The sequence below is a fragment of the Dromaius novaehollandiae genome, chromosome 2 (genome assembly GCF_036370855.1).
Source record: "Dromaius novaehollandiae isolate bDroNov1 chromosome 2, bDroNov1.hap1, whole genome shotgun sequence".
Taxonomy (NCBI): domain Eukaryota; kingdom Metazoa; phylum Chordata; class Aves; order Casuariiformes; family Dromaiidae; genus Dromaius; species Dromaius novaehollandiae.
In genome coordinates this window covers 80,097,846-80,113,042 of record NC_088099.1, presented here as the reverse complement: position 1 = coordinate 80,113,042, position 15,197 = coordinate 80,097,846, and the positions used below count along the sequence as shown (strand labels likewise).

The window sequence follows — 15,197 nt, the reverse complement described above, 5'->3', positions numbered from 1 at the left end:
GACAAGAGAAGATCAGCGTAATTCTGCCCTACTGAGATTTTGCAGAAAAGGCTGAGCTCAGACACACATTGCAGCAATTAGTATGCAAGAGTCATCCTGTGAATTGTAAACACCATATCATGAAGCTGTTAGCTTCAGGCAGCAGGTATGAGGCCCAGTTGAAAAGTTAGCCAAGACACAGCATTCCTACATCCTCTGTTGTTCGGTCAGCTCATTCAGAAAAGCTAATAAATTCATTTAACAATCAAGAAATCCTCTCCATGCCTGGCATTGCCCTCCCAGTACTCAAAAGACTCCTGTGGCTTGGGCTCAAAGGACGGTAAATGAAGAAGGGGGCAACATTCCTCTTGACTGACCTATTGCAAAGTATTTATAAATAATAATTACCTTTGCTGTAATAACAAAATATGAACAATGCAAGCTGTTACTTCTGCAAAATGTCTTCAGAGCTCTAGACATTAATGACAACTTTAGATCAAACCCCAAAGCTAAGAAGCTGTTCTGAGTGTTAAGATTTTGAGCCTGAAGCTCAAATAAGTTATGAGATGTAAAACATGAATTGGTGAATTTTTCTTCTAAACATATTTTTGCAGCTATAGACATCATTTAGACCATAAGAGGAAGGAGGAAAGGACTAAAAACATCACAAGAATGGCTTTTTTCTAAAGTATTGTCAGTAAGGTCCATAAACAATGCTCCCACCTGGTCCAGGCAAAAAAGGAAGATAAAGTATCTCTGGATAAATGACTGGAAGTTCCTTCTCCTGCCAAAGGCTCCATACAGGCATGGACTGAGTGCTGGATTTGCCAGGGCTTACCTGAGTCGAGTAACCCCATCCACCCATCAGAGCCTGACGCAGGTACGATGGAAGAACACAAAACATCCTAAGGCCCTCCTGAAGCAGACAAATTCAGAAAGAATTTTCTTGGGAATCAGACTGGCTGGGCTGAACATGTTGGGGCCAACCTACTAGCATCAGTAAATGGGAGACATTCCTTTCAAGCAGTTTCACATAATTAATTGCAAGCTGGTGTGCTAAGTAACAATAACCCCAAGCAGAAGGGGTTCAGTGTAAATGGACTGCCAAGGGCTAACCCTCAAAAAATATACAGCTATAAACAGTCACCCACCTGGTCAAGGGCAAGCACTCAGCAGGAAATCTTGAGGCTCTGAATTTAGAAAAAAAACAGAGCAGAGATCTTTAGATTTCCCACCTTTAGTGTGAAATGGATCAGATAATGTATATACATGAATGAATCATTCTGTAGTGACTGTCTGCAGCTGAGAATGCCCATGCACCCTCAGAACAGCTGACAGGCTTTGTGGACCTTCCTTTATTTAAGGGAGCAGGATCTTGAGATATGATGAGCAACTGTTTTACAGTAGCTCTTATACTTCTCCCTTCTTCAAGCACAATACAGAAAAGCAGTTTTGGGGGTTTAGACTCAAAAAGCTGCAAAATCTTACAAAATAGGACATTATCAACATTATCTCAATCTTTAACATGGACCTGCTATATGCTGAAGAAAGCTATACACACCTGAAAAGTATGTAAAAGTCTGAAAAATTTGCATATCAGAATCTTCTTTCCTCTCCCTCCTACCTCAGACTTTATGAAACTTCATTCACCAGGTTTATTCTTCAAACACATTTCATCAGATTTTTCTGGTGGATTTCACTTGATGATTTCTCTGGTGATGTTGAAAAATGAGGCAGCCTGAACTACTTTCATTTCTCAGATATGGAGTTAATAAAATTACCTACTACTGATAGCTACAAAACGTCTCTGTGTTTTTCCTTTTTAATTTGCTTAGACAAATTAATAGCAGCTAAGTTCATGTCCTGGTTCATTTTTTTCTGTGCTCATAATTTAATACATTTGCATAAAGCTAAGAGGGAAACATTGGCTAAACTTTCAGCAATTTTAATAACCCCTAAGGACACACTATGATTACACTAAGAGACTCAGGGGCAGGTGCTGATATTAAATAATCATACTGTTGGGCAATGGATTCATGTTTGGATTAACCTGTCAGAGGAAGCCCAAGGCACAGACTTGTGTGCTTCCCCCCCACACCCCCTTTTATAATACAGCTGCGCTTCTCAAAGCATTCTCAGCTACCAGCAACAGAATCTTGCTCCCTTTTGCATTTTTAAAAGCTTGGAAACACTCACTTCTCAGGTAAGTACAAACATTTTGTTGGAGATAAAATGTGTTATCTGTCTTTAGATAATTCTGTCCTGGAACATTTATTTTTCATTTGTCAGCCAGGTGAACTAAGAAGAGACAGGCAGGAATCTTGCATTGAATTCCAGATTTCCCCAGTTCAATTCTCCTCTTCATTCACAGTTGCTTCTCATATGCGCCTAACCTCTGCCTGGTTCTCTTTGCCACATCCTCGTCCTTTGTTCCAGTCTCTTCTGGCTAGTCCCAGTCTTCTTCTTGACCTATTTTTCATGGAAGGGGGAAACTACTCTTCTTTTCTCCTTTTGAATCCAACTGTCCCTTTACCAAGACTGATATTCCTGCCAAGCCCTGTTAGTTTAGTCCTGGGCCTGAACTAAAGTGGCTAATTAGAATCTTTCAAATATTTCTGTAGATGATCATCAGATGAAGCTAATAAACAAACTCTAAGCTCATTAGAACAACGTAAATAAATAAATTTCTTGTAGCAGAAGTCATTTTTCTTATACTAGCAGAAAGGGTAAAACATCTTGCATACTGTCTTTTTGGAAGCCATTGACCTATTTGAAATTCCTCACTTTTTATTTTAGGGTTAGGCTCTTACACAGTAGAACAAAACAAATCCAGTTCTATTCAGACAGAGAAGAACAATCTACACTTCAGCAGTGTTCACAGATCGTACAAAACACCTTTTAAAGACAAGCCTGAGAACAAAAAGTTGTAACTCTACTGAATACCAAAACCGATGAACTCAGTAAAAATATTTTTATGCTACATTATAATCTCCCATCCCAGAATTAACATCTCCATGTCCCACAGACTACAAACTACCTGTCTCTTTCCCCAGGCTTCTCTTACTCTCACTTTCCCTCTCCATTTCTCTCCCTCCTCAATTCTTTCTACTCTCCCAATATTCCCTCTGCTCTTTAGGTAACAAGAACTAATTTTTCTAGAGGTGGTTTAACTGATACACAGTTAGGTAAATTCTGAGCAATTGTTCTTAACTTGTATTTTGCTCTGAAAGCTGCTACTTCTGTTTCGAGACCTGCCAGAGGGCTTGAACTCCCAGAATGTTTTTCTTTTTCTCAATAATAATGGTCTAAAAAAGAATGATACCTCTTCCTACAAAATCTGTCCTGCCTGTGTTCTTAGAACACCATGGCAAAAAGCTGAAATATTCATATGATTAGTTTTCCTAAATAGTTAAGTTTTCTAAATAAATTTCCTAAAAAGTTTTCATAATGCACATTGTAGAAAGGTATCATCTGTTCTTGCTTCTGCTGGGCAATATATTCATGATAGATTAGCAAAGAGGTGACTAGTTAGGTTAGCAATTTTGCTGACAATATTAAGTTACTCAGGATAATAAAGATGGGAACTGATTATTAAGAAAGACTTCCTGATACTGAGTAACTGGTCACTAAAACGGTAGATGAAATTCAATGTAGATAAATGAAAAATGATGCAAGTTGATAAAAACAACCCTAACTTTCTGTATGCAGCGCTGTCTCTGATCTGATGAGATCTTTGGGTTGTGATACATCTTTGAATGGAAAAAGGTCAAAAAAAGGAAATTAACTGTTAGGGATTACTGAGAAAGCAATAGAGAACGAATCATAAAACATCACTATGTGATGGTGTAAATCCATGATGCTTAATTAGACCTTAATAGGCTAACTGCAGTAATATTTAAATTTTTATTTTGAAATGGGACTACAGCACAGATGTACAGCTACAGACTGCTTTAGCATTCATAAGGCTTAACTGAAGTTGTGAGAGAAACTACCATGTTAACTGCAGTGGAAACAAGCAACCGTTGCTTTAGTGTTACATCATGGCAGCTAGTTTAGATGTGAGCTGGCATTTTCATCTTAAAACCAGTTTTTAGTTTCTCATAGCTTTCTCAGATGGATATGCTCCTAATTTAAATATTTTGTCTGGTATCAATTGAGACGTAATGTATCTAATTTCAAAAAGTGGACATAAAAAGGCAAAAAGAAAAAAAGAGGTAGTTGCTAGATAAGTCATTCTTGAACTTTTTTCCCATTTGGATAATCTGTTTTTCTAAAAAACATTTGGCATGAAGCCATAGAATATGGTTCAGCAACTTTGTTACTTGAAGCAGTTTCAATTTCAAATTTTATTAAAAAATAGCTCTTTGAATAGTTTACTGCTGATATGTACTATAGTATTTTCTCTGCAGACTGTACAGCACAGTCTTTGGATCTTCACTGGAGTGAATATCAGAATTTACAGGCATATTAATTCAGAAAATCACTGTGAGCAAGGGTGAAAAAAAAGAAAAGGAAATGAAAACTTTAGCTTTTGATACTATATCACAGAACAACGTTCTATACACATCAGCTGCATTAGGACTTGTCTCCAGGATAAGCATATAAAATAGTGCTAAGGGAAGGCAGTTTTTGAATAATAAAAGATATTGTAGAAAAAAAGAATGCCATGGTACAGCAGAATCTCACTAGGGGAGTATAAGTAGTCCTTAAGAGAAAAACACGATTGCAACAAAATTCTATTGCCTGTCCTAGATGATTGATGTTTGGCAGAAAAATAAGGCTTTCTATATTGTCTTGCATCTATTAGGAACCACCACAAGAGGCTGAACAAAACTTAATGATCGTGCCTCAGTCTCAAAGATCTACTTTTATGTTCATATTCCAATGTAACTTCATATGTCCAATAACATAATGGCTTTTGCTCAGGGTGGCAATTTGCAGATGTTGAATTAGGAGGGGGCAATGAAACAGCTGGTTGGCAGCAGCCATAAGAAGGCCTCAGAAGGAGGGTAGAGTTACTGCCTTGGCAAGGACGATCTCAGATGAAAGTCTGAGAGTATAAAGATAATGCTAGTGTACTGAGTATATGTATTACTGACAACTGTAATGTATGCCTGTTTTCACCTCTGTTTTAAGCCTATTCATAACACATAGAGAACTGCATACCTTTTAGAAGTCTGTGTGTTTCTACTTTCTAATTACATACTCCTGCAAAGGCTTTGAATAACCTTTGAGGCTTTGAATAACCTTTGAGGCAGGCAGAAAAGTGAATAGAAATTCTGATGGAGTCTTGAACCTTGCTAATGTGAACTCTACTGGCAAGAAAGGGAGTGATACATGGTCTGACAACCATTCTGAGGTTTTTGGAGCCTAATTTAATAAGGTAGAAGGTGAAATAAGGAGTCCTTTTTTAAAAAATGAAAATCTTTTAAAATATCCTATATCTTATTTAGGAGTTCCAAAACCTGCTTTGGACTCCTAAGACAAGTGTGAGAGGACACAGTAAAACTGAATGCTGTGAACACAGTTCAGCGTAACTTTTTTGTGGGGGAGGGGAAAAGTTGATTGGATTTCATTTATTATTTCAAATTTTATTCTAACCAGGAGCTGAAGGTGACAGTCAGACCTACTGAAACTTTATTTAAACTTGATAAGAGTAGTGAGGGTGACTATGCCGAGGAATAAACTAGCAGTAGAATTATATTGTGTTTTCTGACAGGATAGATTTTGAAGTCTGATTGTCTACCTTAATCTAAATGTAACCTATTTTGCTATTTTAAGAAACAATATATCACTTACATTATGGTTATATGGTTGCCTATGTGTTGATGAAATAATACTTTAATTCTTTCAGTCAAAGAGCCAGTGTAAAGTTAGTCACATAATGTTTACAGGAATCCTATCTGAAAGCAAAATATAGTTACAATTCAGAATCAAGGGTAGAAACCAATATATCTTAAAGAGTTGTTTATCTTTGACACAAAAAGATTGAATAAAGTATTAGGCTGTGTGCAGTCAAAACTACAGATACATGCAAAAGCCATCATTGTTAGTCATACTGATGCCTCTAGCTGTTATAAATAAATATGTATATTCCTATTCCAGTTTCAGTTTCCTATTTCTAGGTTATTTTTCTTTTTTAAAGCATTAGTTCTCTTAGATCTCTATTTCAGCAATACATGGATGGTAACATTGATAAGAGGGGTTATGGCTGTTCCATGAACTGAGAATAAGAGTAAAGATTCCCTTCTTATCCAAGTATTCTTGTTTTGGGAGGTTTCTCATTGCTGAACTCAGACATCTCTTGGCAAAGATATATCTTGTGCTCAGACAAAATAAAACGCAGGAGCCACTTTTTGCCATTCTTTCTTTGTGATGTAGCAAGAACGAGTGAAAAGAAGCAATCTGATATGCAAAATGACTGAGTAGTCAAAGCTTTTAGTGGGACAGTTGGGCAGAAGACACATGGAAGAGCATGAAGACTGCATCAGATTTAGGAGACTGGTACTTTGGACAGGGAATAGCACTTCACTTTTAACAGCTAAGTTATTAATCGAAATTACAAATGGAGAAAGTATTAGATATATACTGTTTGTTCATTCCTCGTAGGTGTGCTGTCACTATACAAAGAACATGGAATAATAGCAAGAGTTCAAGTCAAATTTAATTATGGGTTTGACCTGCTCTGAGGGCTGTATAGTGTGTTTGAATCCAGTATTTTGGTTTGGCTCATTAGAAAGCCAAAGTGTTTATACAAAATTTGTATCTTCATCTAAATGTAGAGCTAATGTCCTGTAGCATTTCAAAGCATTTGCAGGAGAAGCAGAGTGATCCTCCCCAAAAGGATATCTAAATTTAATATCAAATGGGGTTTGGGATATTGGGGCAATCTGTTAAGTTTTATTCCAGAATTATCCTAAATGTGAAAACTATAGAGGAGGGGTTTTTTTTCCCCTCAATGCTGTACCTGCAGTTATTGTAGTGTTATATCAATATCCCAGTTTCGATGACTTGCAGCAGAATTTTTCTGTTTCTTACATTGTTCTCTTACCTTAGTTTCACATAAGTTTTACAGTCGTGTCTGGGGCATTACTAGCCATCCTCTAGGAAAAATTAAACTCATTTTGTGTATTCACTAAGATATAAGGTCAAATAGAAGTTTAAAACCAGTTTAAATAAAGCATTAGGCTTTTGAAGTGTGTGTTTATTTCCCTAGAGCTGTATTGAGTCCTATATTTTCAGATCTATGGTTTTTCTGTGGCATATTTTAGAAATCAGAAAATGATCTATCCAAACAGAACCAAAACAGATAGTGATTTAATATGATTACTAGTGATTCTAATCTGCTGTAATTATATAACGTAGTTATATGAAGCAGCCTGGATTTTCTGATCCTGTTACTGTTTGACCACAGGAAGCTATCCTGCAAACCATGGTACACACATTACTGACGCATCAGATTGATTTCATGTCATACCAAAACATGAGTAAAATCTCACCTCTAAGATAAATAAGAAAACCTACAGAAATTTGCACTTGGATTGACACCCACTCATAAAATACCACAACAAACTGCTGCTGCTGCATAACAAAGCAGAATAATGCCTCTAGACATGGGGCTAGCTCTTGGCTAATACCACACGGAAAGAGCATGCGTATTCTGCTCATGTTTATTTACTTTCCAATTATATAACTACATTAGAAGGAAATAATTCCAATGCCTTTAATACATTGTGATATAAAAGAATATATCTTTGTAATGGAAATCCTAAAAATGGAGACTATAGTAGCTGTGCTTTGAATTCTGTTCTGAGTTAAATGAAGACATCACTGAGATAGATAACCTTGTGTCTTGAAGATTTTAGTAGACTTTGTGGAACACCAGAGTTTTAAGGCAAGACTGCCTGCTGGATTAATGAACTGAGCGTAATGGCAGAACTTGTTTTTTGGATTTGTTGATTTCCTTAAATGTTCTCTTTGCTGTATGTAATATATACAGCATAAAATATGTCATGTATATATACATATGATATATATATATATCTCAAAACTGTCCGCTCAGGGTACTGTATCTAAAACTATTTCAAAACATAATTTTCAAACAATAGGGCTCATTAGTATTGCTTTCATAATATCTGTGCAGAAAGCCATGCTTGATGCAATGCCTCATTGTAATAGTGTATTAGGTCTGTATGCTGGTTTAGGTACAAGTGGGTTTCCTGTATGACTGTGTTGGTTAATTCAGAATCTGTTCCTTAACCTATCTCAGGTAGTTACTAAGACAAAGTACCAGTTATTTCTGCTAACTGCCTCCTTTCTCAGACAGCCTCCAGGAAACCTACAACTATTTTTTTCAACCAGATCTGGAAGACACCTAAGGATACAGAAGGTCCAAATAAACTAAGGACATAAGGTCCTCAAATAAAGTTTTTTTAAAAAAAGAGAGAGAATAGAAACCAAAACCCTTAAAAGAATTTAAAAGGAACCTTAAAAGGACTGTATCTCAGAAGAGTTAAGTGTTATTTAAGGAAAAAAGAAGTGGAGGCATAAGATGCTGCAGGGCACCAAGAGAAATGAGGCTTGCTTTAGGCAGGACAAAGTACTTGTTGTTTCAGAAATTCTTTATACCCTAATACTTTGCTTATAAATACACAATTTCAACTTTAAGATGGCTGCTTGGTTACTGTGTTCACCAAAGACTTTTGAAGAAAAGATCAACAAGTGCCTGAATTTATTAGAGTTAGCTCAGGGTGAACAATGGGAAAACACACAGATGTATATATTATATATGTGTGTGTATATACATATATTTATATATGTATGTATGTATGTACATATATATATGTATACACACACATATAATATACACATATATACATATAATATTGGTGGTCTCTTTCAGGGATGGGAAAAATACATTATTCTGCCACAGGCCAGGAAAAGCAGCTAACAGACTTATTGGATACATTCTTAATGATCCTAAAGGGCATGAAAATACATCCAGCCTTGTTACCCTAAGTGTGTGCTACCAGAATGTTCTCAATTTTCGGGGGTCAAGAAGTATTCAAAGTGGTTGCTTCTGTAACCTTACTCTGCTCCCTTTATATACTTTGAGCAAAAGTAAGTTAACAGCAGTTAACAAAGAACAGCATTCTCAGATATTGCAGTAAACCTTAAAGAATTATGAGCAGGTAAAACAGATGAACATGAATCAACTAAAACTGGAGAACAGTAACTGAAGTTAGAGTCCACCAATTGCACTCACTTAAAACCTTTCCTGTAATGAATAATCCCACTGAAACAAAATAAAGTTCTCAACATGAATAATGCAAACATGCAGATGTAAACCTAATTTAGGAGAGGTCATAACTGTTAGGATTTTTCTGAAGAATAACATTTTTGTAGCCCATGAATAACATTAATCATATTAAGAATTAATACAATTTGAGAAATCTAATTTTAAGAATTCATAGAGTGTTTTATCAGTTAAGATGCTATGATATTTTGTCTTCTTAAGACATAGCAAATATTGTGAAAAGCAAACTGTTTTGTAACATTCTCAAAGGTGTTAGGGAAGCTCGGATTGTGACAGTTCGTGGAGTGGGTTTACATGTACCTCATACATCCTGGTTCAAATTGTTTAGTACGTGCATGTCTTGTCAGAAGGCAAGCACCACTTTGCTATCTCTCTTAAAACCCTTTTTGGGCTAAAACTCCTGAGAGGCTTAGAAACTCTAGAGGTTTAAAATCAAATAGTATAAAATTACTGTTTTTGACATCCTTCAGTGGATTTTTATTCCACCATTCAATCCTTTTTTGAGAGAATGCAAATTTTTGTCATTTACACTGTCAGATAAGGAATTCCACAGCTTAACTGTGCATTGCTTGAGGAAGCACTTCCCTTTGGTTTGTGTTGCAGGGTGCAGGAATTAAGGTCTAATAGCAATAGTGCCTTCAAAGTCTATGGGAATTATTTGCATCATTGAAGCATTTAATTACTCTCAGAGGATTTTTTTGGTTGAGTACTGTACCAAACTACAATTCCTTAAAGAATACTACTTTGCTGAGCACACACTGAATCAGTAAAGGCTTCTAAGGCAGCTTGAATCAAAGGCCTATTTTCATCTGAAGGCATAAGCACTCGGAGCCCTATCAATATGAAACGTCAGTGACAGAGATGCTAGAGCAATTTCAGTTAGAGTTTCTTACTGAAGTAAGAATGAATGAATTTTAAAAGAATTTCATTCATTAAGCCCTTGGATCAATGGGACAATTTGCACTGGCAAATCGTATTAAATAATTACATATTTTTGTATAAAATTCAGCTTCAGTCATTAAAGGACTATTAAATACAACTTGTATTCTGTGGCAGATATTGCTGTGTTGAAAGCAGAAACTCTATGGCAAATGCATAAAAAATACCTTCTCTCAGAAAATAGTGCATCGGTTGTGCAATTCCACATAATGCTCATGGTAACGATTTGATGACTACAAGGAATGCTTGTGAGCAATAACGAAGCAATGCCATATAACATAGTTTTAATGAAAATTTTGCTTTTTTCCATACCAATTCACCATATCAAGTGTCTACATACACATTATAAGAGAAGGCCAAACAAATGAAGACCTAACTGGTAAGTACAAGCAACAAAATACAGCTGATGATTAATCAAAGAATCATCAGTTATGTGTGTGTAGACATTTTGCAGCATATTCATAAATATAAATTTTTTTTGCGTGTGTTCTGTATTACCCAACTGACTTTGTGCTTTCTCTGTTTTAAAAAATTCTATGGTCTACTGCTCTGTGTAACCCGAGTTTTTAAATTACTTCAATATGTACATTATAAGAGAAGAGTTCAGGCATCCAGCTTGAAGTGCTGCCACCAAAACACTCCTGAAAATGTCATAATTGCTAGCACACATTATTTTTCTCTAAAGCTTCCCTTCAAAGCTGTGTTACTCATTGTATACAGGATCACAGATTTGCCAGAGGCCATGTAGTTTTCATCTTTCTCCCAAAGTTTGTAGGGAACCACACAGTCAGAATGCCCAATTTCCTCCACCCATTACAAACCAGAAACTCTTCCTGAGCATCGTGCTAATGCAAATTCAGAAGATAATGCATGCATTTATTTGGCACCTGGCAACAAGAAGCTAACAGGGGCGGACAGATAGCAAAGATCATTGTATGGAAAATCTCATTATAAGGTGTCCTTCCAGAAGAGAAAAGGAAATTTACATATATATTTGTATTAACCTAATCAAGACAGATAGCACAGAATTAAAACCTATTTGAGACCAAGAAGTGAGTCTGAATAAACCAATATATTGCAACAAAAAATCTACAAATCTGGTGCCCTCCCTTAGTAAGTTTATTTTTCTCTTTAGAAAACCATAAACTTGTTAGAGCGAGATCTTTGTGATGTCGAGCTGTCTCTTGTGTGCCTGGTAGGAATGAAAGGCTGGCTGCTCACAGACTTCCTGGAGTGATCATGATTTCCTGCAGGGGAGCTTGAAGCAAAGGCTAACATGTATTTTCTGTATTGCTGGCACTGCATGATGCAGATGCCAGCTGAAGTCCATCTATGTACCATTAGTCTTGTAGTTTTGGGTTTTTTTCCCCCTAGAAGATAGGTCCCTTGTCAGTGCTACCTGTGAGCTGAGTCACCGTGTTGTACATAGGAGGTGGAGCAAAAGCAGTTGGCCATATTTTAGCTATGACTCCATTTTTTTGGCAAATCTGTTTCTCAGTTATTAAAGGAAGAAAGGAAGATTTCATGTTTACTTCCCTGTAAAATATTTTTACAAGAAGACAAGTAAATGTCTCCTCAAGTTGGACCCTCAAAGTTCAGTCTTAAAAATCATCCTGAAATATTGGAGATGGATTTGAGAAGACTGAGGAATTATAGACCTCTTAGATTATTCACCCTTTATCCTTAAGAGTAGTTTGATTTCAGCTCAGGGCCAATTGCTGGGTTAATCTACAGGATGCTGCACCACTATTTTTTGATAAACATCTTTGATATATCTTGCATTCCGTCACTATCAGAAAAAAAGTGAGGCAGAAGTTTTAAGCATATTTCAAATTTGGAATTTGTATTAACTAATTAAATATGCAACCTACTAACTAAATCAGCATAAACTTTCCTTTATAGTAGCCTGATATTAAATTCAATTTATTTAGTATATCTCAAAAATTTTCATTATGTTAGGTAAATATATGTTGAGAACATAGAACTGCACTGGATGTTGTCTGGGGTGACCTAGTGGTTTTAATTGCTGTTTTGTACTAGGCTTCCCAAACTATAGAAATAAGAGAATAAATGTATGAGCAAAGTGATTTGAAATTGTATCTTTTTAACACTCTGTTGAAGCAGTCATGTCTTCAGTTATTGGGGCCTCAGTAGAAGAGAGATATGAGAGATATGCTTGCTTTTTGTGTGTCTTTTTTGAATTCAGGTTTTGCTAAGAACTCCTTGACAGGGTTTATTTAAACTTAGAGTAAATCAGGTTTCTACAATAAACTGCTGAAGAAAAATCTGCCCCTCAAAAAATGTGTAGGAAAGTGACCGAGAAGAAAGCGTTCTCATGAAATATGCATTATTTTATTAATCATTACTTTATATTTTAAATAGTATTTATATCATAAATAATATGTATTTATATGTCATTAATTCATCTATTCAATATCAGTGATGCTACAGCTGACATAACAGCAAAATCTAATATCGATGGTCTACTGAGTCACAAGGCTCAGCTGTGGCCCCTTGTGCTCCAGCCACACTGACGCAATAAGGACAAGAAGACAATAAATCCAAGAAACGGTGCTCCACTGAAAACAAAACTCGGATAAACTGGATGCATAAAATTTCCATACATAACAGAAATGTAATTCCAAGTCTAGTACCCACCTACTCATAAAGGCTGCTAAAAGAGGAAGCCAGTTCTCAGACAGTTTCACTGAAGCGCAGTTGGGTGTCCCCTTCTTAGTGATTGTTTCCTCTTCCTAAAATATATTTAGAATTCAAAAAGCTTTCCCAGGAGCAGCAATCATATGGACTTCCCTCTTACTCAACTCATTCAAAGTCTCACAGACAAAAGCCAGAAAACAATGCAGAAAGAACAATCCTGCAGCTCTCAAGAATTCAAGAGTCCTGTGTTAAGCACTCTAGATGCTTACATAGTGCCTGGGCACAGTTAAACATCCCATAGTAGAAATCAAAATAGCCTAATTTTTTTTCTGTTTATTCCTAAAACACTGGAAAAAACTTAGGGTAGAGATAGAGGTGGTCACTGTGAGGAAGGACTTCCATCCATCCATGATGACTCAATAGGAAAGGGATAGTAAGATTCAATGAAAGAAGAATCTGTTGCTGTAACAATGTTCTGTCTCTTGGATTGTTTACCTCTGTATAATACTTTAGATCATGACTACAATTTTAGTTCCAACCAAGACTGCTATTCAACACTTAAACCACATATCCTTTCAAGGACAGGTTCTCTCCTCAAGATTTTTTTTTTTTAAAGAAGTATTGGCAAAGGCATGAAAACTGACATTTGGTGGGGAAATAAAAATGTACCTTTTGCTCTAAGTGGCTTTTAATCATAGGCTGATGGCCCATATGTTCCCTGCCAGACTCCTCAGGGATCCCCCAAATACCAATGTTAGACAAAAGCCTTCAGAGGCAACTACTGTTGCTATCTCACATATATAGAGCAGCTTTTATCTTAAAGTATCCCACAGTGCTTTATATGATTTTTTATATATAGATAATTCTTCTAATCAACAAAATGCTATCATTTTTGCACTAGAATATGATATCTTGTTCAACAAGCATTACAAATATTATTTAAGGGAGGAACTTTGTGAAGACTAACTAGAGAAGGGTTAGCTCTTAGTAATCTAATTACACAATTTTGAATTTGAAAGCACCAGTCAATATTTTATGAACAGCACTGAGGCACTGAGTTTTCCTTAATGGCTTCATTCAATCTTGGTCATATTCAACCTTTTTGAAAAGATTAGTCCAAGGTGGCATGATTTTAAGCATTATATGCCACAAATCTAACAAAGCATGACATTATATTTTTCTCTAAAAAGTCAGGAAGTCATTGTGCTTTCTAAGTAATCAAAAATTAGCTCTGCACAGACCTGGTTGGAAATTTTTCCCAAAAAGTGATTTTCTTCACAGATTGGAAAATGCTGATCCATCAGATCTAGGGTAAGGGGGAACAGGCGTATAATTCAGTGTGCAGATTATTCATCTGAATTGAAATAGACCTAGGTCAAGCTCTCTGCTTCAGTAAATGTTAGATTTAATATACAAAATAAAGGTACTAAAAGGCAGACATCCCAGGGTAGCCAATACCTGCACGACAGAGTCTTTTTCCTGAGAAGAGGAATACCTAGAATTCAGCCAAAAGGTTGAACTTGGCAAAACAGAAGGCTGAACCAGCAGCTCACATTCGCAGTGAATCCTCTCTCCCGAAGGTCATTGGGTCTTCCGGGCTTTCACTCTCATTTCTGCAAAGCCTTCACCAGGTTTTGGTTAGCTTGCTGCATAAAGGGAAAATTTTTCAAGGATCAGTAAAATTACATAAGATGGTAAAAATTGTTTCTTGTATAGCTCTAGTTCCAAATATTTTCTTAACATCCCATCAGGAATTGGTAAGCCCTATTAGATAAATCATATATTACGCTGTTACCATGCCATGGTTTTGCCAGCACATACTCATCTAACAGCAGTTTGATAAACACTCCCCAACAGAAGGGGAGCCTAGAACCTCAATATCAATACTCTTCTCACTTACAAAACATATACATTTATTTTGCATTAGAGAATGAGTCACCGGTGATTGAGAAATTATATTTAACTCTTCTCTTCCCATAAAAAGAAAAATAAAGTGCTGTAACATTTCCCATGGTTATTTAAAAATTTTCTTATATTATAATATAGCTTTGAGAGGGAATGTTTATTAAAATTGACCTTCCATTTGTCATAGAAAAAAATATTAAAAGCACCCACAGAAGGTGCCTCAGAATTTAAGTTTCAGTCCTACAGGTTATTACTGCTTCTCTAAGCAGAGACGTAATTACTTAAAAATGAGCAGATCCACTGCTTTCCTATCAGATTTGCTTATTTACTTGCAAAAAAGTTCTAGAGAGGTGGCAGATAGGGGAAACCTTCAGAAGGCTAGTTTTTACATAATCACAGG

At 36.1% G+C, this 15,197-nt stretch overlaps 1 long non-coding RNA gene across 2 annotated transcripts in view; it reads left to right on the top strand.

Annotated features, from left to right (window-relative positions):
- The first annotated feature begins 2,068 nt into the window (after positions 1-2,068).
- LOC112982722 (uncharacterized) overlaps positions 2,069-15,197 on the top strand; it is a 30,929-nt gene continuing 17,800 nt past the window's right edge. The window contains exon 1 of one of the 2 annotated variants that reach the window (XR_003259048.2): positions 2,069-2,182. This is a non-coding gene — a long non-coding RNA (uncharacterized LOC112982722). Of the gene's footprint in view, positions 2,183-10,563; positions 10,614-15,197 lie in introns of those variants that run through there. The other variant, XR_010387756.1, reaches the window with a different exon arrangement.